The sequence below is a fragment of the Scyliorhinus torazame genome, chromosome 15 (assembly GCF_047496885.1).
Source record: "Scyliorhinus torazame isolate Kashiwa2021f chromosome 15, sScyTor2.1, whole genome shotgun sequence".
Classification (NCBI taxonomy): Eukaryota; Metazoa; Chordata; class Chondrichthyes; order Carcharhiniformes; family Scyliorhinidae; genus Scyliorhinus; species Scyliorhinus torazame.
The window spans coordinates 51,973,349-51,996,937 of record NC_092721.1 but is presented as its reverse complement, the minus strand read 5'-3'; the positions used below and the strand labels follow the sequence as shown (position 1 = coordinate 51,996,937).

Genomic DNA, 23,589 nt, shown 5'->3' with positions numbered 1-23,589 from the left:
AAGTGGAGTTCACCTGGTAGAGAGCTTCCCTCCAAACCTCCTCAGTAAGTACGGGGCCTAGCTCTCCACCCAATTACCATATACTCTATCCAAAGGGGCAGGATCCGAAGATAGAATGTGGCTGTACAGATTTGAATTTGACCATCTCACCTGATGTGCCAAGGCCAATACCTATTCCAGCAGAGAAGAAGGAGGAGCCAGGGGGAAAGAGGGGAAGGAACAAAAGAACTTATGTTAGAAATCCCGAATTTGAAAAAAAACAACTAGATTTGTAAATGTTTGCGATTTTTCAAGGCTGGCAAAACCTCCACCTAGAAATAAGCCCCAAAGTATACCAGGCCTCCTGTTCTCAAGGACCTGAACGATGGGTCCAAGCTCAAGGGCACAAAGAGGTAATTGTCACATATCGAGGCAAGTGAGGACAGTGAGAGAAGATTGAAGTTCTGCCGAAACTGCTTCCAAATCATGAGCGAGAAGATCACCACAGATTTCAAGGAAAAACCTACCGGGGAAAAGGGCAGTGGCGCGGTAATTATGGTGTGTAGGGAGGCGGCTGCAACACAAGACTGTGCCTCCAATCTACTCCAGTTCGACTTTGGGTCACTGAGCCATTGTAGAATTTTCTGTATGTAGGCAGGAGATTCGGGAGGGCTAAGCCTCCCGATCCTGTCACTCTGAAGCAGAGCGCTGCGGATTCTGGGACTCTTACCTGGAACTTGCCTTTAGTTGATTGACAAATTAAAATGAACTAATTCCTTTGCCTTTCACATCAAAATATCTCAATATTTTTTGTCCAATTATTTTTTATTGTAGTGCATTGGCAGTTGTATAAGCAAACTACTTCATAATTTTGTAAAATATGTGGAGGGAACAAAGAACAAAGAAAAATTACAGCACAGGAACAGGCCCTTCGACCCTCCAAGCCTGCGCCGATCCAGATCCTCTATCTAAAACTGTGGCCTATTTCCTAAGAATCTGTATCCCTCTGCTCCCTGCCCATTCATGTATCTGTCTAGATACAACTTAAATGACGCTATCGTGCCCACCTCTACCACCTCCGCCAGCAATGTGTTCCAGGCACCCACCACCCTCTGCGTAAAGAACTTTCCACGCATATCTCCCTGAATCTTTTCCCCTCTCACCTTGAACTCGTGACCCCTAGTAATTGAGTCCCCCACTCTGGGAAAAAGCTTCTTGCTATCCACCCTGTCTATACCTCTTATGATTTTGTCGACCTCAATGAGGTCCCCCCTCAACCTCCGTCTTTCTAATGAAAATAATCCTAATCTACTCAACCTCTCTTCATAGGTAGCACCCTCCATACCAGGCAACATCCTGGTGAACCACCCCTGCACCTTCTCCAAAGCATCCACAGTGCCCTCCATACCAGGCAACATCCTGGTGTACCACCCCTGCACCTTCTCCAAAGCATCCACATCCTTTTGGTAATGTGGCGACCAGAACTGTACGCAGTATTCCAAATGTGGCCGAACCAAAGTCTTATACAACTGTAACATGACCTGCCAACTCTTGTACTCCGTACTCCTTCCGATGAAGGAAAGCATGCCTTATGCCTTCTTGACCACTCAATCGACCTGCGCAGCCACCTTCAGGGTACAATGGACCTGAACCACCCAGATCTCTCTGTACATCAATTTTCCCCAGGGCTTCTTCATTTACCGTATAGTTCGCTCTTGAATTGGATCTTCCAAAATGCATCACCTCGCATTTGCCCGGATTGAACTCCATCTGCCATTTCTCCACCCAACTCTCCAATCTATCTATATTCTGCTGTATTCTCTGACAGTCCCCTTCACTATCTGCTACTCCACCAATCTTAGTGTCATCTGCAAACCTGCTAATCAGACCACCTATACCTTCCTCCAGATCATTTATGTACATCACAAACAACAGTGGTCCCAGCACGGATCCCTGTGGAACACCACTGGTCACAGTTCTCCATTTTCAGAAACTCCCTTCCACTACTATTCTCTGTCTCCTGTTGCCCAGCCAGTTCTTTATCCATCTAGCTAGTACACCCTGGACCCCATGAGACTTCACTTTCTCCATCAGCCTACCATGGGGAACCTTATCAAATGCCTTACTGAAGTCCATGTATATGACACCTGCGGCCCTTCCCTCATCAATCAACTTTGTCACTTCCTCAAAGAATTCTATTAAGTTGGTAAGACATGACCTTCCCTGCACAAAACCATGTTGCCTATCACTGATAAGCCCATTTTCTTCCAAATGTGAATAGATCCTATCCCTCAGTATCTTACCCAGCAGCTTCCCTACCACTGACGTCAGGCTCACCGGTCTACAATTACCTAGATTATCCCTGCTACCCTTCTTAAACAAGGGGACAACATTAGCAATTCTCCAGTCCTCCGGTATCTCACCCGTGTTCAAGGATACTGCAAAGATATCTGTTAAGGCCCCAGCTATTTCCTCTCTCACTTCCCTCAGTAACCTGGGATAGATCCCATCCGAACCTGGGGACTTGTCCACCTTAATGCCTTTTAGAATACCCAACACATCCTCCCTCCTTATGCGGACTTGACCTAGAGTAATCAAACATCTATCCCTGACCTCAACATCCGTCATGTCCCTTTCCTCGGTGAATACCGATGCAAAGTACTCGTTAAGAATCTCACCCATTTTCTCTGACTCCACGCGTAACTTTCCTCCTTTGTCCTTGAGTGGGCCAACCCTTTCTCTAGTTACCCTTTTGCTCCTGAGATATGAATAAAAGGCTTTGGGATTTTCCTTAACCCTGTTTGCTAAAGATATTTCATGACCCTTTTTAGCCCTCTTAATTCCTCGTTTCAGATTGGTCTTACATTCCCGATATTCTTCCAAAGTTTCGTCTGTCTTCAGTCGCCTAGACCTTATGTATGCTTCCTACTTCCTCTTTGCTAGTCTCACAATTTCACCTGGTTCCCTAATCTTGCCATTTCTATCCCTCATTTTCACAGGGACACGTCTGTCCTGCACTCTAATCAACCTCTCTTTAAAAGCCTCCCACACATCAAATGTGGATTTACCTTCAAACAGCTGCTCCCAATCCACATTGCCCAGCTCCTGCCGAATTTTCGTATAGTTGGCCTTCCCCCAATTTAGCACTCTTCCTTTGGGACCACTCTCGTCTTTGTCCATGAGTATTCTATAACTTACGGAATTCTGATCACTATTCCCAAAGTAATCCCCGACTGAAACGTCAACCACCTGGCCAGGCTCATTCCCCAACACCAGGTCCAGTATGGCCCCTTCCCGAGTTGGACTATTTACATACTGCTCTAGAAAACCCTCCTGGATGCTCCTTACAAATTCTGCTCCATCTAGACCCCTGACACTATGTGTATCCCAGTCAATGTTGGGAAAATTAAAATCCCCTATCACCACCACCCTGTTGCTCCTACATCTTTCCATAATCTGTTTACATATTTGTACCTCTATCTCACGCTTGCTGTTGGGAGGGCTGTAGTACAGCCCCAACATTGTTACGGCACACTTCCTATTTCTGAGCTCTGCCCATATCACCTCACTGCTCAAGTCCTCCATAGTGCCCTCCTTCAGCACAGCTGTGATATCCTCTCTGACCAGTAATGCAACTCCTCCACCCCTTTTACCTCCCTCGCTATCCCGCCTGAAGCATCGATATCCTGGGATATTTAATTGCCAATCATGCCCTTCCCTCAACCAAGTCTCAGTAATAGCAATAACATCATACTCCCAAGTACTAATCCAAGTCCTAAGTTCATCTGCCTTACCTACTATACTTCTTGCATTAAAACAAATGCACCTCAGACCACCAGTCCCTTTGCGTTCATCATCTGCTCCCTGCCTACTCTTCCCCTTAGTCACGCTGACTTCATGATCTAGTTCCTTACAGGCTTTAGTTACTACCTCCTTACTGTCCACTAACCTCCTCATTTGGTTCCCATTCCCCTGCCACATTAGTTTAAATCCTCCCCAACAGCATTAGCAAAAGCACCCCAAGGACATTGGTTCCAGTCCGGCCCAGGTGTAGACCATTCAATTTGTAGTAGTCCCACCTCCCCCAGAACCGGTCCCAATGTCCCCAAAATCTGAACCCCTCCCTCCTGCACCATCTCTCAAGCCACGCATTCATCCTGCCTATTCTTTCATTTCTACTCTGCCGACCAGGTGGCACTGATAGCAATCCTGAGATTACTACCTCTGAAGTCCGACTTTTTAACTTGGCTCCTAACTCCCTAAATTCTGCTTGTAGGACCTCATCCCGTTTTTTACCTATATCATTGGTGCCTATATGCACCACGACAACTGGCTGTTCACCCTCCCCCTTCAGTATGTTCTGCAGCCGATCTGTGACATCCCTGACCCGTGCACCTGGGAGGCAACATACCATTCGGGAGTCTCGTTTTCGACCACAGAACCGCCTATCTACTCCCCTTACAATTGAATCCCCTATGACTATAGCCCTTCCACTCTTTTTCCTGCCCTTCTGTACAGCAGAGCCAGCCACGGTGCCATGAACCTGGCTACTGCTACCTTCCCCAACTGGGCTGAATGACCTTCTCCTATGTTGTACCTTTCTCGGATTCTGTGTGTGCTCATTCTATGGCACAAGCTTAGCAGCAATGATTAAAACATTTAGATGAGGCATAAATTGATTAGTTATAATTTCATTTGCATAGTTTGGAAATTGTTTACAGTTCATTTTTAAAATAAAGTACAATATGACTTTGTCCTTCAGTTGTGTTGGAGCTTAAATAATGTTTACTGGTATTTGGTACCTTAATTAGCTGACTCTAATTATGTTGTTTAGAACTAAGTATGCTCATACTGCTTAATCATTGCTGAAATTAAATTGATTTTATTAATTAAGATGAACAAACAAACTTTCCTCTACATTAAAGAAGTTGCACCTCTGTTTTTTACCTGAGGAAGGAGCTGCGCTCCGAAAGCTAGTGACTCGAAACAAACCTGTTGGACTTAAACCTGGTGTTGTAAGACTTCTTACTGTTTTTTAATGTGAGAGAAAATTAGTCCTTGCTCATGTAAAAAATACATTTATCTGAAACCAGTTTATTTGTGAATAACGTTTTATGGAATTAACAAAGGAGAAAAGGAATAAAAGGAACAAAGAAAAAACATCACCCAGGCTTTCAATATAAAGAGTGTCCCAGCAAAGACTGGCATTCTTTTCTACTAAGAAAAATTCCTTTGGAATTTACACAGTGATGTCAAGCTCTAAGACCTAGGGCAAGGTTTTTAGTTCTGTCTGGGAATGAACACAGGGGCAGGCAGATGCAAAAATCTGTGCCACAATCCAGTTTGTCGGCACTATCCTGCCCTCGGGCAGGGTCAAAGGTTTGTTGTCAGAGACCGACTGGAACTATCCAGTCAGCAAACAAACCACTACAAGGTGTTGGGACTAGGCAAGCTGCCTGGAGTTGACCTCCCAATGGAAAACTGGGGAACCAGTGCTCCAGGCAGGCTTTGAGCCCCCTCACACTTGCCTGGTCACAGCCAGAGAGGTTCCCCCTTCAAAATGGTGATCCAGCTGTTGATTCTATTTTAAATGTAAAAGTTTAAGATGTTGGGGAGAGGGCGGGAGGATTTTTCCATTCCAGAGATGAAAGCGATCGGGGAGAGAATCAACCCCGAAATCAGGGCCAGCGGCAGTTTAACGCCGGTCAGCCATGATCCACCCCCTCCGAAATGGCATCATTTTTCCGCGCGTCATCGAACAGCCCTGTCGCGACTCTCCGCCCCCAATGGGCCGAGTTTCCGACTGCGCAGGACACGTGTGGTCTCAGCCATGCGGGAACCCAGTGTGCCAGCTGCGGACTGTGTCCAGCGCCGACACACTCGGCCAGGATCCATGCAGTTGGCTGCGGGAGCTTCTGCGAGGGCTGGGGGGGGTGGTGGCCGGTGTGGGCTGTGGGGTCACGGATGGCGGGTCGGGTCCGCGCAAGGCCGGCGCCATGTTGTACGGCGCGGCCGCTGCAGGCCGTCAGCCGTGCACATGCGCAGCCAGGGATCCAGCCATTCTCCGGCTGTTTTCAACACAGGAGCCGGGAGTTTCACCTGGCGCCGGTGCTAGCACCTCACTGGTGCCAAAATCGGTGAGGATTTCTCGCAGATTCTTTGGTTGTATAAGACCACACATGCTCCGCTGGCGTCAGTACTTAGCCACTGAAACGGAGAATCCAGCCGTAAGTGTGGTGGCGGGTGGGATTATAATCATAGAATCCCTACAGTGCAAAAGGAGGCCATTTGGCCCATTGAGTCTGCACTGACCCGCTGAAAGAGTACCCCACCTAGGCCACCTCTCAATCCTAGTAACCCTACCTAACCTTTAGACACTAAGGGGCAATTTATCATGGCCAATCCACCTAACCTGTACATCTTTGGACTGTGGGACGAAACCGGAGCACCCGGAGGTAACCCACGCAGGCACGGGGGAACGTACAAACTCCATACAGACAGTTACCCAAGGCTGGGATCGAACCTGGGTCCCTGGCGCTGTGAGGCAGCAGTGCTAACCACTATGCCATCGTGGCAAGTTTCCAGCTGATTGGCTGATTCTCACACCCAAACTTCTGCGTGAAACCTCATTAATTATGCATAGATGAGCTGCTCGCTGAACCACTTGGTGGGACGGGCAGAGGCGGACTTACAATAAAAATACTCAGCGCTGCAGCGTGGGGCCCCAGCCAATGGGTAGGGCCCATACTGAAAGGTGACTGTGGTGTGGGAGCACCAATCAAAGCCTGGTAGCTTTGAATGTGCTGATCTTGAGCCTATCAGCAGGTAATACAAACAATTTCAGATTCCGATTGGTGGACTCTCCTTTAAGTGGGAAAACAGTTTGCCAAGTGTTGAGAAGTGGTGGAGACTTAGAGTAGTTCTGACAGATGTCCTGAATTGGTGTGAGGTTTTAAACTTTCATTGAGTGAAGCAGTAACCAAGTTTCTGACATTCAGCCCAGTGAGCAGCCTGAGGCAAAAGTGAGGTCGCCGAGCTAACTTCAGGGTGCGAGCATGCAAGGTATTCAGTGAGACGAGGAGGAGGCACTGGCCAACGACCGTTGAGTGGAGCAACTTTCAACCGCAAGGCCAAGGGGAGGGCAGACGGGCAGCCACCAAAGAACAGAGGCCAGGCCAGATAGAGCCAGCAGCAGCCAGCCAGGATTACACCTGGTCATCAAGGCTCAAAGCTCTGCTACCCGAGCGAGAGGTGAGCAGTCGGGAGTTGCGAAAGCCAGTTGAGCGCCGGCACCATGGTTTTCAGGGAGCAGCAACTCAACCCGAGGCAGAGATCAGTGATGAGAGTGACCGGGCTGGGCAGTGACCGGGCGGTGAGAGCGAGAGAGCAGAGGTCGGCCAGATAGCCATCCAGGAGCACACGTGGTCATTGAGGCTCGAGGCTTGGCGTGAGAGGTAAGGAGGTGCTAGAGCCATTACCTCGGCACTCACCCAGGCAGGCGCTAGCACCGTGGTTTTCGGGGAGCAGAGGCCAGTGATGAGAGTGGATGGGCTGGGTGGCAACCGATTGCACTTTGGAATATTGACGTGGAAGTTAGTTATGCTGTGATCCAATTCAGTGAATTCTCCTATTTGGGGTTCTGCAGGGAAAGATTTAATGGGCCATTCTATCTTAGCATTTTGATAAAGACCTTCCAGTTTTTTGTCAAGGTGATAATTCCTCTGAGGTGTTGATCTGAAGTTCCATCTCCTGGGGGTTAACTATCCCAGGCTTATTTAGAGGCGGTGGTTATCTTGAGAGGAGCTGGAGGATCCAACTTTAGAAATTGGTCAGGAAATACCATTCCTGATCCAGCAGGTTTACTGTTGACCATTCAATTTTTGACTGGTGATTGTATTGCTTTGAATTCACACTCGGATTGTTGAGGCTGCTGGTTTTCAAATTGGCTCTCTGTTCCATGCTAGTTCAGTGGTGGATTTCATCTGCTGCTCTTTGCCCGAGAGTCTACTGTTTGAAAAGCAAGGGGGATTTTCACTTTTTGGGACTTGTCTGAGAATTCTGCAATTTGAGAGTGAAAGCCAGATTCTATTACCAGGCAGTCGACAGGAAATTCCAGTATTGTTTCCGGCCCTGTTTCTTCCCCAACAAACAATCCATCCTCCTGGGAGTCAACTTGCAATTCCATTTGCCATTCCTCAAGTTTGCAGTTGGATGGGGATTCCCATGGTTTTGTTTCTGCTGTGTGCTCCATGACCTCAGCACTCACCAAATGACGCTCAATTGGTGTGGGCCCAGCTTGAGAGTCAATAATAGATGGCCCAGTCCATTCGGATATTTGAACTGGAAGTTTCATTTCACAAGATTTAAATTCTTTGGAATACTTTGGGTTTGAATACACACAGTCTGTTTGCATGATGACACAGTGGGGGTGTATTTTTCTTAAGACGTTTTGAAACCTCTCTGAATTTGTCAATACTTTTTCTGTGCTTATTATGGAGGTCAGTTCTCCTTCTGCAGCTCTGTTGGATTTCTGGATAGATGTAGCTTGCTTGTTTTTGCTGGGATGCCTCTTGAAACCTGTACTTGGCACACCTTTAGAGAGTCGTTTGCAATGCTGGTGCGGAACTATCAAAATCTTCATTTGATTTTTCATGTTGAATTTACTGCCTTTTGGATGGATGGATCCCCCATCTCACTCAATACTGATCTTCAGAAAGTCTCTTCTGGACAAAGAACGGAATCCTGCCAGATCCACTGTTATTAGACTTGGACTGGACATTCACTTAATTGGAGTATTTGCTCCTGCACTGGACATTTTCTAGCTCATTCTGTCCTGCACTGCGCTGTGCTGTGCTGAGGTCACACCATCGGCTGATTTCTCCATCCTGTTGCTCATCAGCAAGTTCATGTTTGCTCACCTCATGACACAGGGATCGCAATATTTACCATCATTACCATCATGCTGACAACAGGTAGACTTGGATTATCAATTACAGTCCAGGCTTGATGTCATACATCAAAGAGCACTACAGCAATTAAGTAGTGATTTGGGGTTTCTGTGCCTTGCATTGTGTGAGCTGAGGGTGGGTGGGGCCAGGAGAGCATTGAGGATGGGACTTGATGTAATTGGGCGGTGCTTGTTGGCACTGGGGATGAGCCGCCAATTCACCAGGGGGAGTGTATTATGTAGGGCCCCCCCAAAAGTGTAAGTCTGCCTCTGGAGACATGCACTAAGTCATCCGCCTGCCATCACCTGGTGGGTTTGAAGTTCTTGATGCCATCTTTAACCACAACCTGAACACAAGCATACTCTCTGCAGCCCAGCTGTGTGGGTAGAAATTCCGGAGATGGACCCGAGAAACAAACGGTTTTACTTACGGCCCCCTGGAGGCCATAGTTAGGGGCTGGTTTAGCACAGTGCGCTAAACAGCTGGCTTGTAATGCAGATCAAGGCAGCAGTGCTGGTTCAATTCCCGTACCGACCTCCCCAAGCAGATGCCGGAATGTGGCGACTAGGGGCTTTTCACAGTAACTTCATTGAAGCCTACTTGTGACAATAAGTTATTATTATTATTCAAGGCATCTGCCAGTACTGGGAGGTTCTTTTCCTATGGATGGATCCAGGAGGTCCACAAATCTCACCCTTCAAAGCAATTGAGCACACCCAACGTGAAACATCAGAGAGATTTGCTATTGAAGATGACTGCAGTATGAACTTTTATTCCTTACAAGACATGTGTATCCGGTTGCCTTGAAGGGCCACCAGTAATGTTGACTCATCATCCAAGGCCCAATGTTGACCTTGCTCTCGATGTGATTGATTTAAAGGCCTTTCAGATCACTAGCATGCCACTAAGGGACAAGGAACGTACACTTGTCTGCACCTTACTCCTGGAACCATGTGACTTTCAGTGACTATCAGTGACTGGTTGGGCCGAAGGGCCTGTTTCCATGCTGTAAACTTCTACGATTCTATTCTATGACTCATGGACACAACTTCTGAGTCGAGCAATTCGATGACATCCTCTCAGGGAAGTTCACCATTATCTTCCTCCATAGCACATGTCCTTCTAGGTCCTAGCCTCCTCCATGTCTCCCACAGGCAAGTTATCTCCCTTTTGAAGTGGCAGGTTGTGCAGTGTGCTAGATACCTTTTGTGCAGAATACTGCAGAGCTCTACTTGAATGGTTGAAGCATCAGAAGTGCACCTTTAGGAATCCTGTGATCTGCTCGATGATGGATCTTGTTGGGTTATGTACGGCATTGTATCTCTCCTCTGAGCACTTTGAGGATAACACATGGGTGTCAGGAGCCAGCTTTTCAGCAGGTAGCCCTTATCACCAGCAACCAGCCCTGTAAGCGCTGCATCCCCTCGAATATTTGAGGCAGCTGGAGTGACTCAGGATTTTGGAGTCCTGGGAACTAACATGGAACCTGGCACAGCCGTGCATTATGCGTTTTTGCTGATCGCACACCAGCTGAACATTGATGGAGCAAAACTCTTTCCTATTGATGAATATCAGGGGCTTCTACCATTTAGCTCTCAAAGCCAATGTGTGAAATCAATTGTACCCTGTGCACTAGAGAAGTCTGAGTTAGCCACACAGTCCAGGAATTTTGCAACCTGAATGGCTTAATCCAGTATGAACCTCTTCCTGCTGGCAACTATAATGGAAAAAGGAGAGAATGAGTGACTGCTTGGGCTGCCTCCTCCATTGCACCAAGCATCACCCTCTAGTTTCTCTGCAGAGATTAAGCATTCTTCCTCACTGGATGGCTGGAGGAGGCCGGCCTTGCCTTTACCACAGGAAAGGTGGTCCTCCGCCACTAGCTTGGCAGCCTACAATAGAAGAGGGTTTGTGAACACTTGTGATGCAGGTGATGTTCTCATGCTGCCAATCTTCACTACCAACCCATTGGCAACTGTGTGCCATATGATAAATGCTCTGATGCATGTTCGAAAGGTACTTTGGCACCACCCTCCACACCTACGAACTTCAGCAGCTAGAAGGAAAAGGCCAACAGAGTCATGGCAGCGTCTGCAGTTTCCCTCAGCACCAACCAGCACCACCACCCAGCCCAAACCTTGTCCCTTCAGTGTGGCTGGGTCAGCGATCTGCAGCCGCCTCACAACCTGCAGACCACATGGACTGCAGTGGGGCTGTGAGGCAGCAACCCAGCAACTTGAAAGTTTTATGCATGGGCAGCACAGATGGTGGCCTTGTCATTGAGGGTCATGTTTCTGTTCCCATTCAATGAGGTGATTATGGAAGTAGAGACGGCAAGGCGGAAGTCATTCATTCTTTTCCTATACTGTAGTGCAGTGCTGCTATGAGTTGAATTGGCACTTGCCATCCTCGCGATGACCTCCCATGCAGGTCTGATGAGAAGACTTGGCCTCCTCCTCCCATCCCTCAGTGCAAAAGGAGGCCATTCGACCCATCAAGTCCACACCGGTCCCTGAAGGAGCACCCTACCTCACCCCACACCTCCACCCTAGCCCCATAACCCAGTAACCTCACCTTACATTTGGACTCTACAGGGCAATTTAGCGTGACCAATCCACCTAACCCACACATCTTTGGTCTGTGGGAGGAAACCGGAGCACCCAGAGGAAACTCACGCAGACACGGAGAGAACATGCAAAGTCTGCACAGACAGTGACCTAAGCTGGGAATCAAAATCGGATCCCTGGTGGCGTGAAGCAACAGTGCTAACCACTGTGCTACCGTGCCACCCATAATGTCCACTTAATGCCTAAATTACACCTATTTTCTACAACAGTAATTAGACAGATGGAATAACCAATGCTCCAGAAAGGGTTTAGTATTGATCTCTATTGGGACAGTTTGCTATTTCAACTGTTCATAGATATAGGCGCAATGTGCAGTTTCTGGATTGTTGGAGTCCAAATGTACGACCCGGACCCTGTGAAGTCCCGACACACTGACCCTGACCTCCTGGAAATTGCTCAGTGTGGCGCACAAAGACTCCGTGAGACGAATAGAGTGAAGTCGATGAGGCTTTATTAAGCGTGTCTGTTCCCCAGCAGCCCGATAGTAAACTGGCCTGCGGGGGAAGGCACAGGCTTCTTATACTTCGCCTTCAGGGCGGAGTATGAGGTCAACGGCCAACCAGGACCCGGGATCTGTCAGCCAATGACATTAGGGCTTCCAGTCCCACATGACCCCCAATACATACTACCACATTCACCCCTTGTCAAAAATGAACCCGGCGGGGTGATGCTTCGTATGGTGGTAAGGGTTTACATGGCTGGTCCTGAGAGGATAGAACAGATACATGGTAGTACAGTATTGGACAGTATCGTCCTGTTACAACTATTTACAGAGGATATAGGAAAAACAAAATGTTCATTGGACAGTCCATCTTTGTTTTACATCGATGCCACGAGTCGGTCGGGCGGTCTGGTCGTCCGTGTCGATCGCCTCGGCCCCGGCGGTGGTGGTGGTGCTTGTACCAGCGTTGTCGCCTCCGGGAGCCGCACGGTTTCAGCTGTCGGTGCAAAGGGGAGGGGGACTGATCCTCCTGGGAAGGGGGCGGTCGCGGGGTGCGGCGGTGGCAGGAAGGGGGGCGGTTGGGTTGATGGTGTCGGGGGGGTGTGCGTGGTGCCGGCGGGCGCCAGATCCCGCAGGGAGACCGTGTCCTGTCAGCCGTCGGGGTACTCCACGTAGGCGTACTGGGGGTTTGTGTGGAGGAGGTGAACCCTTTCGACCAACGGGTCCGCCTTATGTGCCCGCACGTGCTTTCGGAGCAGGATGGGTCCTGGGGCCGCCAGCCAGGTCGGCAGCGACGTTCCAGAGGAGGACCTCCTAGGGAAGACAAGGAGACGCTCGTGAGGCGTTTGATTAGTGCTCGTACATAATAACGACCGGATGGAATGGAGAGCGTCCGGGAGGACCTCCTGCCACCGTGAAACTGGGAGATCCCTGGACCGTAGGGCCAGTAGGACGGCCTTCCAGACCGTGCCGTTCTCCCTTTCTACTTGCCCGTTCCCCCGGGGGTTGTAGCTGGTCGTCCTGCTTGAAGCTATGCCCTTGCTGAGCAGGAACTGGCGCAGCTATCACTCATGAAAGAGGACCCCCTGTCGCTGTGGACGTATGCGGGGTAACCGAACAGCGTGAAGATGCTGGTCAGGGCTTTAATGACTGTGGCCGCGGTCATGTCGGAGCAGGGAATGGCAAAAGGGAAGCGGGAGTATTCGTCCACTACATTAAGGAAATACGCGTTGCGGTCGGTGGAGGGGAGGGGCCCTTTGAAATCGAGACTGAGGCGTTCAAAGGGGCGGGAAGCCTTAATCAGGTGCGCTCCATCTGGCCTGAAAAAATGCGGTTTGCATTCTGCGCAGATGTGGCAGTCTCTTGTGACTGTACGGACCTCCTCTAAGGAGTATGGGAGATTGCGGGACTTGATGAAGTGGTAAAACCGAGTGACCCCCGGATGGCAGAGGTCCTCGTGGAGGGCTTGGAGGCGGTCAATTTGTGCGTTGGCACATGTCCCGCGGGATAGGGCATCGGACGGCTCGTTCAGCTTTCCGGGCCGGTACAAGATCTCATAGTTGAAGGTGGAGAGTTCGATCCTCCACCGCAAGATCTCGTCGTTCTTGATCTTGCCCCGCTGTGCATTATCGAACATGAAGGCTACCGACCGTTGGTCAGTGAGGAGAGTGAATCTCCTGCCGGCTAGGTAATGCCTCCAATGTCGCACAGCTTCCACTATGGCTTGGGCTTCCTTTTCCACTGAGGAGTGGCGGATTTCTGAGGCGTGGAGGGAGAAGAAGGCCACGGGTCTGCCCGCTTGGTTAAGGGTAGCCGCTAGAGCTACGTCAGAGGCGTCGCTCTCGACTTGGAAGGGGAGGGACTCGTCGATGGCGCGCATCGTGGCCTTTGCGATGTCCGCTTTGATGCGGCTGAAAGCCTGGCAAGCCTCTGTCGACAGCGGGAAAGTCGTGGTCTGTATTAGGGGGCGGGCCTTGTCTGCGTACTGGGGGACCCACTGGGCGTAGTATGAAAAGAACCCCAGGCAGCGTTTCAGGGCTTTTGGGCAGTGCGGGAGGGGACATTCCATGAGTGCGCGCATACGTTCGGGGTCGGGGCCTATTATCCCATTGCGCACTATGTAGCCCAGAATGGCTAGCCGATCGGTGCTAAAAACGCACTTGTCCTCGTTGTACGTGAGGTTCAAGGCTTTGGCAGTCTGGAGGAATTTTTGGAGGTTGGCGTCGTGGTCCTGCTGATCGTGGCCGCAGATGGTTACATTGTCGAGGTACGGGAACGTGGCCCGTAACCCATGTTGATCAACCATTCGGTCCATTTCCCGTTGGAAGACCGAGACGCCGTTTGTGACGCCAAAAGGGACCCGTAGGAAATGGTATAACCGCCCGTCTGCCTCGAAGGCTGTGTACTTGCGGTCACTTGGGCGGATGGGGAGCTGATGGTAGGCGGACTTGAGGTCCACGGTGGAGAAGACTTTATACTGGGCAATCCGATTGACCATGTCGGATATGCGGGGGAGAGGGTACGCGTCTAGTTGTGTGTACCTGTTGATGGTCTGGCTATAGTCAATGACCATCCTTTGTTTCTCCCCTGTCTTCACTACTACCACCTGCGCTCTCCAGGGACTATTGCTGGCCTGGATTATGCCCTCCTTTAGCAGCCGCTGGACTTCGGAGCGAATGAAGGTCCGGTCCTGGGCGCTGTACCGTCTGCTCCTAGTGGCGACGGGTTTGCAATCCGGGGTGAGGTTCGCAAACAAGGATGGGGGTTGCACCTTGAGGGTGGCGAGGCCGCAGATAGTGAGTGGGGGTATGGGGCCGCCGAATTTAAACGTAAGGCTCTGTAGGTTACATTGAAAATCTAAGCCCAGCAAGGTGGGGGCACAGAGTTGGGGAAGGACGTTAAGTTTGTAGTTTGTGAATTCCCTCCCCTGTACCGTTAGGGTAACTATGCAGAATCCCTGGATCTGTACGGAGTGGGATCCTGCAGCTAGGCAAATCTTTTGTGCGCTGGGGAAGGTAGTTAAGGAACAGCGTCTTACCGTGTCGGGATGTATAAAACTTTCCGTGCTCCCGGAGTCGACTAGGCATGGCGTCTCGTGGCCGTTAATTAGGACCGTTGTCGTTGTCGTCTGGAGAGTCCGGGGCCGAGCCTGATCGAGTGTAACCGAAGCGAGCCGTGGTTGTAGTAGTGGGGTGGGGTCCGTTGTTGCCGTCCAAGATGGAGTCGGGGATGGACAAAATGGCCACCCCCATACATCGCCCGTGGCTGAGGGGTCACAAGATGGCGTCGGGGGTGGACAAAATGGCCGCCCCCATGCGTCGTACAGGTCGGGGGCGGTCCAAGATGGCGGGGCCCCTCCTCCCCTCGTGGTGGTCGGGACCCAAAATGGCGGCGTCTGCGGGTCGCACATGGTGTGCTGGGGGGTCTGGGGGGCGCTAGGACCGCGCGGAGTTCCTGCATTGCGAGCGCCCGGGCCGCGGGCGCTAGGACCGCGCGGAGTTCCTTGACTGCGAGCGCCAGGGCCGCGGGCGTTAGGACCGCGCGGAGCTCCCTCGCCGGGGACAGCGGTGATCGGGGCCCAGGCCGGCGGGTCAGTACCACGAGCGCTGGGACCGTGAGGAGCTCCCTCGCCGGGGACAGCGGTGATCGGGGTCCAGGTAAGTTGCGCCGGCGGGTCAGGCCTGGGGCGCGGGACGGGGGTGAGGGCCCAGGTCGGCGGCGCCGGCGGGTCGGGCGCGGGACGGGGGTGAGGGCCCAGGTCGGCGGCGCTGGCGGGTCAGGCGTGGTGCGCGGGACGGGGGTGAGGGCCCAGGTCGGCGGCGCCGGCGGGTCAGGCGTGGGGCGCGGGACGGGGGTGAGGACCTAGGTCGGCGGCGCCGGCGGGTCAGTCGTGGGGCCGCGAGCGCTGGGACCGCACAGAGCTCCCTCGCCGGGGACAGCGGTGGTCGGGGCCCAGGCCGGCGGGTCAGGCGTGGGGCGCGCGGGACGGGGGTGAGGGCCCAAGTCGGCGGCGCCGGCGGGTCAGTCGTGGGGCCGCGAGCGCCTGGACCGTGCGGAGCTCCCTCGCCGGGGACAGCGGTGGTCGGGGTCAAGGTAGGTGGCGCCGGCGGGTCAGGCGTGGGGCGCGGGACGGGGGTGAGGGTGGCGTTCGTGATGCCAAAAACCCCCTCCTCTCCGTGGAGAGTGTTGGCCGGCACCCAAATCGGGAGCGCCGGCGGCGGGTCGTACATGGACTGCGGGGAGGGGGGTTGGGGAGCGTAGGCGGCGTGCAGGGCTCCCAGCTCTCCCGGGACCGCGGTGGTCGGGACCCAAAATGGCGGCGCCTGCGGGTCGCACAAGCCGTGCTGGGGGGGTTGGGACGCATAGGCTGCCTGTAGGGCTCCCTGTTCTCCCGGGACGGCGGCGACCACGCGGGATCGGCACACCACCGCATAGTGGCCCTTTTTCCCGCAGCTTTTGCAGATGGCTGCGCGGGCCGGACAGCGTTGTCGGGGGTGCTTCGCCTGGCCGCAGAAATAACAGCGGGCGCCCCCGGTGCGACTCGGCGTTTGGACTGCGCAAGCCTGTGGGGTGTCCGGGGGGGAGGGGGTAGGGGGTTTGCCGCGGCGGGTACGTACGGGGCCCAATGGCCTGCCGCGCGGTCGGGGCCGTAGGCGCGGGTATTACGCGCGGCTACGTCCAGCGAGGCTGCCAGGGCCCGTGCCTCTGAGAGTCCTAGCGACTCTTTTTCTAGAAGTCTTTGGCGGATTTGGGAGGATTGCATACCTGCCACAAAAGCATCGCGCATTAACATGTCCGTATGTTCATTTGCATTCACCGACGGGCAGCTGCAGGCTCTTCCCAAAATCAGCAGCGCGGCGTTGAACTCATCCATCGATTCTCCGGGAGCTTGCCGTCTTGTCGCGAGCTGGTAGCGAGCGTAGATTTGGTTAACTGGGCGAACGTAGAGACTTCTCAGTGCTGTGAACGCCGTCTGGAAATCGTGGGTGTCTTCAATGAGGGTGAAAATCTCCGTGCTCACCCTCGAGTGCAGGACCTGCAGTTTTTGTTCGTCTGAGACTCGGCCTGTGGTCGATGTGATGTAGGCCTCAAAGCAAGTCTGCCAGTGTTTGAAGGCTGCTGCCGCATTCACTGCGTGGGGGCTGATCCTCAGGCATTCTGGAATGATCCTGAGCTCCATAGTCCTTTTTAGGCACGCTTAATAAATTACAGCACAGGAACAGGCCCTTCGGCCCTCCAAGCCCGTGCCGACCATACTGCCCGACTAAACTACAATCTTCTACACTTCCTGGGTCCGTATCCTTCTATTCCCATCCTATTCATATATTTGTCAAGATGCCCCTTAAATGTCCCTATCGTCCCTGCTTCCACTACCTCCTCCGGTAGTGAGTTCCAGGCACCCACTACCCTCTGCGTAAAAAACTTGCCTCGTACATCTACTCTAAACCTTGCCCCTCTCACCTTAAACCTATGCCCCCGAGTAATTGACCCCTCTACCCTGGGGAAAAGCCTCTGACTATCCACTCTGTCTATGCCCCTCATAATTTTGTATGCCTCTATCAGGTCGCCCCTCAACCTCCTTCGTTCCAGTGAGAACAAACCGAGTTTATTCAATCGCTCCTCATAGCTTATGCCCTCCATACCAGGCAACATTCTGGTAAATCTCTTCTGCACCCTCTCTAAAGCCTCCACATCCTTCTGGTAGTGTGGCGACCAGAATTGAACACTATAGTCCAAGTGTGGCCTAACTAAGGTTCTATACAGCTGCAACATGACTTCCCAATTCTTATACTCAATGCCCCGGCCAATGAAGGCAAGCATGCCGTATGCCTTCTTGACTACCTTCTCCACCTGTATTGCCCCTTTCAATGACCTGTGGACCTGTACTCCTAGATCTCTTTGACTTTCAATACTCTTGAGGGTTCTACCATTCACTGTATATTCCCTACCTGCATTAGCCCTTCCAAAATGCATTACCTCACATTTGTCCGGATTAAACTCCATCTGCCATCTCTCCGCCCAAGTCTCCAGACAATCTAAATCCTGCTGTATCCTCAGACAGTCCTCATCGCTATCCGCAATTCCACCAACCTTTGTGTCGTCTGCAAACTTACTAATCAGACCAGTTACATTTTCCTCCAAATCATTTATATATACTACAAAGAGCAAAGGTCCCAGCACTGATCCCTGTGGAACACCACTGGTCACAGCCCTCCAATTAGAAAAGCATCCCTCCATTGCTACCCTCTGCCTTCTATGGCCTAGCCAGTTCTGTATCCACCTTGCCAGTTCACCCCTGATCCCGTGTGACTTCACCTTTTGTACTAGTCTACCATGAGGGACCTTGTCAACGGCCTTACTGAAGTCCATATAGACAACATCTACTGCCCTACCTGCATCAATCATCTTAGTGACCTCCTCGAAAAACTCTATCAAGTTAGTGAGACACAACCTCCCCTTCACAAAACCGTGCTGCCTCTCACTAATACGTCCATTTGCTTCCAAATGGGAGTAGATCCTGTCTCGAAGAATTCTCTCCAGTAATTTCCCTACCACTGAAGTAAGGCTCACCGGCCTGTAGTTCCCGAGATTATCCTTGCTACCCTTCTTAAACAGAGGAACAACATTGGCTATTCTCCAGTCCTCTGGGACATCCCCTGAAGACAGCGAGGATCCAAAGATTTCTGTCAAGGCCTCAGCAATTTCCTCTCCAGCCTCCTTCAGTATTCTGGGGTAGATCCCATCAGGCCCTGGGGACTTATCTACCTTAATATTTTTTAAGACACCCAACACCTCGCCTTTTTGGATCACAATGTGACCCAGGCTATCTACACCCCCTTCTCCAGACTCAACATCTACCAATTCCTTCTCTTTGGTGAATACTGATGCAAAGTATTCATTTAGTACCTCGCCCATTTCCTCTGGCTCCACACATAGATTCCCTTGCCTATCCTTCAGTGGGCCAACCCTTTCCCTGGCTACCCTCTTGCTTTTTATGTACGTGTAAAAAGCCTTGGGATTTTCCTTAACCCTATTTGCCAATGACTTTTCATGACCCCTTCTAGCCCTCCTGACTCCTTGCTTAAGTTCCTTCCTACTTTCCTTATATGCCACACAGGCTTCGTCTGTTCCCAGCCTTTTAGCCCTGACAAATGCCTCCTTTTTCTTTTTGACGAGGCCTACAATATCACTCGTCATCCAAGGTTCCCGAAAATTGCCGTATTTATCTTTCTTCCTCACAGGAACATGCCTGTCCTGTATTCCTTTCAACTGACACTTGAAAGCCTCCCACATGTCAGATGTTGATTTGCCCTCAAACATCCGCCCCCAATCTATGTTCTTCAGTTCCCGCCTAATATTGTTATAATTAGCCTTCCCCCAATTTAGCACATTCATCCTCGGACCACTCTTATCCTTGTCCACCAGTACTTTAAAACTTACTGAATTGTGGTCACTGTTACCGAAATGCTCCCCTACTGAAACATCTACCACCTGGCCGTGCTCATTCCCCAATACCAGGTCCAGTACCGCCCCTTCCCTAGTTGGACTGTTTACATATTGTTTTAAGAAGCCCACCTGGATGCTCCTTACAAACTCCGCCCCGTCTAAGCCCCTGGCACTAAGTAAGTCCCAGTCAATATTGGGGAAGTTGAAGTCTCCCATCACCACAACCCTGTTGTTTTTACTCTTTTCCAAAATCTGTCTACCTATCTGCTCCTCTATCTCCCGCTGGCTGTTGGGAGGCCTGTAGTATACCCCCAACATTGTGACTGCACCCTTCTTATTCCTGATCTCTACCCATATAGCCTCACTGCCCTCTGAGGTGTCCTCTCGCAGTATAGCTGTGATATTCTCCCGAACAAGTAGCGCAACTCCGCCTCCCCTTTTACATCCCCCTCTATCCTGCCTGAAACATCTAAATCCTGGAACGTTTAGCTGCCAATCCTGCCCTTCCCTCAACCAGGTCTCTGTAATGGCAACAACATCATAGTTCCAAGTAGTAATCCAAGCTCTAAGTTCATCTGCCTTACCCGTAATGCTCCTTGCATTAAAACATATGCACTTCAGGCCACCAGACCCGCTGTGTTCAGCAACTTCTCCCCGTCTGCTCTGCCTCAGAGCCACACTGTCCCTATTCCCTAGTTCTCCCTCAATGCTCTCACCTTCTGACCTATTGCTCCCGTGCCCACCCCCCTGCCATACTAGGCATACAATGATGCACAAAGAAAACTGTAGACTGATCAGAGAAGTTAACATGGCTTTATGCAAAGAAAATAGGTTTTGACAAATTTATTAGAATTTTTTGATAATGTAATTAGTAAGATAGGTAAAATGTAACTTGGAGATGCAGTATACTTAGATTTCCAGAGGGTATTTAATAAGGTGCTACACAAAAAGTTAATGCACAAGATAAGAGCTCATGAAATTGGGGGTAATATCCTGGCATGGATGGACGATTCTTTAACAGACACAAAGCAAAGAGTAAGGATGAAAGGAGCATTCTCATGTTCGGCTGTGACTTGTAAAGTGCCACAAAAGCCACTTGTGGAGATGCATACTGGGGCCTCAATTATTTGCAACCTATATTGATATAAGAGACCGATATAAGCTAGATGGGATGAAAACTATGAGGAGGATACAGAGGCTGCAAAGGGATACAGGCAGGTTAAGTGAGGTGGCAAAGTTACAGATAGAATATAATATAGGTAAATATGAGGTTATTTAACTTGGCAATATATTGAAATGCAGAGTATTTTTGAAGGGACATGGAGCTTGCAAATGATATTCAGAGGGCCTTGGGCGTACTGATACAAGGAACACAAAGTTTGCAAGCAATTAGGAAAACAAATGGCACGTTCACGCCTATTGCAAAGGGATTGGAGTACAGGAATAATAAAGTCTCTCCATGTCGTGTTGGGTGTCCTGATACACAAATGAGCCAACACGGCTGTAGATGGTACAACTTGATTTTATTATGTTAACTAACAGATGCAACTAACTATAGACTTGGGTACGTTCGCTACCAGCTAACCTATGGACCTAGCCCTATCACTAATGTTGGTGAGGCACTCAGCACATGGTCTACGTCTGAGTGCCACGCTACAAGCTCTGTTTCCCGAGCTGTCTCCTACCAGAATAAGCCGGAACTCTCGTGTTCCCCTTTTTATAGTGCGTGTGCTCTTACTAGTGATTGGCTGCGATGTTGTGTGTGTGTTGGTTGGTCCAAATGCCTGTCCTTCAGTGTGTGTGTGATTGCACCATGATATGCTGATCTGGATATCATGACATCCACCCTTTTCACAAGAAATATGTGCCTGCATGATAATAAATAAGAGTGTGTACTGTGTGCAACTAAATATGTGTGTGTGAGATTAACTACAAAATGTACAGGAGGCTAACTATATACATAGGAAGATGTCAGGTGCAACATAAGAACAAAAGTGTACCAAGAACGGAACAAATACAAACTGTCGAACACAGAACGATAATAGAAACATGTCAACAGTACTGTAAACCAGTTCAGTAAGTCCAATGGAACAAAAGAAACCAAAACAGGCTCATAAGTTCAGTCTCTCAGGTGGGCGACGAATTCGGGTTGACCGCCTCAAGGGTGGGTCAGGAGCCACCGGCTGAGGAATGGGCCTATCGACGGGCGAGAGAGGAAAATGCATCGTGGCAGGAAGCTCAACAAAGTCGACATCAGGGGCAACAGAAGGGCATGGCACCGGTGCAGAGTGTCGTAGCGAGCGCGGAGTCAAACGAAGGGCCCGCTGATTGCGGCGGCGAACAGAGCCATCAGGCATGCGAACAACAAATGATCGGGGAGCTACCTGGCGGAGAACCTCAGCCGTTGCTGACCAGCCACCGTCCGGAAGGTGTATGCGGACATTGTCGCCAGGCTCCAGGGCAGGAAGATCAGTCGCCCGAGCATCATGTGCCACCTTCTGCTGATCGCGCTGTTGCTGCATCTTCCGCAAGACCGGGGCATGATCGAGGTCAGGAACATGAATGGACGGAACAGTTGTCCTGATGGTGCAACCCATCAACAGCTGAGCCGGCGACAGGCCCGTGGACAGTGGGGCCGAGCGATAGGCCAGCAAGGCTAGAAAGAAGCCAGACCCGGCATCAGCAGCCTTGCAGAGAAGCCTCTTAACAATATGGACGCCCTTCTCCATCTTGCCATTCGATTAAGGATACAATGGACTGGACGTCACATGCGTGAAGTTGTAGGCAGTAGCAAAGGAAGACCATTCCTGACTCGCAAAGCAGGGTCCGTTGTCAGACATGACGGTGAGCGGAATGCCATGGCGAGCGAAGGCCTCCTTGCATACCCGGATGACAGCAGATAATGAAGTGTCGTGCAGGCGTATGACCTCTGGGTACCTCGAGAAATAGTCAATGATAATAACGTAGTCCCTGCCGAGCGCGTGAAAGAGGTCGACACCGACCTTCGACCAGGGAGAAGTGACCAACTCGTAGGGCTGAAGAGTCTCACGGGGTTGCGCCGGCTGAAACCTCTGGCAGGTGGGGCAGTTGAGCACCATGTTGGCGATGTCGTCGCTGATGCCCGGCCAGTACACAGCCTCTCGGGGCCCTCCGTCTGCACTTCGCGACTCCGAGATGGCCTCCGTGCAGTTGCTCGAGGCCAAGCTGGTGCATACTGTGTGGTATCACAATCCGATCCAATTTTAAGAGCATGCCATCAACGACGGCCAGGTCGTCCCGGACATTGTAAAATTGTGGGCACTGCCCCTTTAGCCACCCTTCTGTCATGTGGCACATCACACGTTGTAGCAGGGGGTCAGCCACAGTCTCACGTCGAATGTGGGCTAGACGTGCATCAGTGGCCGGCAGATTGGCCGATGTGAAGGCTACCTGTGCCTCGACCTAGCACACAAACCCCTCGGGGTCGGACAGTGTGTTGACCGCCCTAGACAGAGCATCTGCGATGATAAGCTCCTTCCCCGGGGTGTAGACAAGCTGAAAGTCGTACTTCCGGAGCTTGAGCAGAATGTGCTGGAGGCGAGGGATCATGTCGTTTAGATCCTTCTGGATAATGCCGACCAGGGGGCGATGGGCGGTCTATACAGTGAACTGCGGAAGACCAGCCACATAGTCATGAAACTTGTCAATCCCCGTCAACAATCCTAGGCACCCCTTCTCGATCTGCGCATAGCGCTGTTCTGTGGGGGTCATGGCCCGCGAGGCATAGGCAACCAGAGCCCATGATGAGGTGTCGTCCCGTTGCAGGAGGACCACACCAATACCCGATTGGCTGGCATCCGTGGAGATCTTTGTCTCCCGTGTGGTGTCGAAAAACGCCAATACCAGGGTGGTGGTGAGCTTGACCTTGAGCTCCTCCCATTCACTCTGGTGTGCAGGCAGCCACTGGAACTCCGTGGTCTTCCTGACCAGGTGGCGAAGAGCAGTCGTGTGTGAAGCAAGGTTGGGAATGAACTTCCCCAGGAAGTTGACCATCCCGAGAAAGCGTAGCACTGCCTTCTTGTCTGACGGCCGCTGCATGGCCGTGATGGCTGCCACCTTGTCGGCATCCGGCCGGACACCCGACCGGGAGATGTGGTCCCCCAAAAAC

At 51.3% G+C, this 23,589-nt stretch overlaps 1 protein-coding gene across 3 annotated transcripts in view; it reads left to right on the top strand.

Annotated features, from left to right (window-relative positions):
• Positions 1–23,589, top strand: part of abcc4 (ATP binding cassette subfamily C member 4 (PEL blood group)) — a 742,685-nt gene that overhangs the window by 576,139 nt on the left and 142,957 nt on the right. The window lies entirely within an intron of this gene.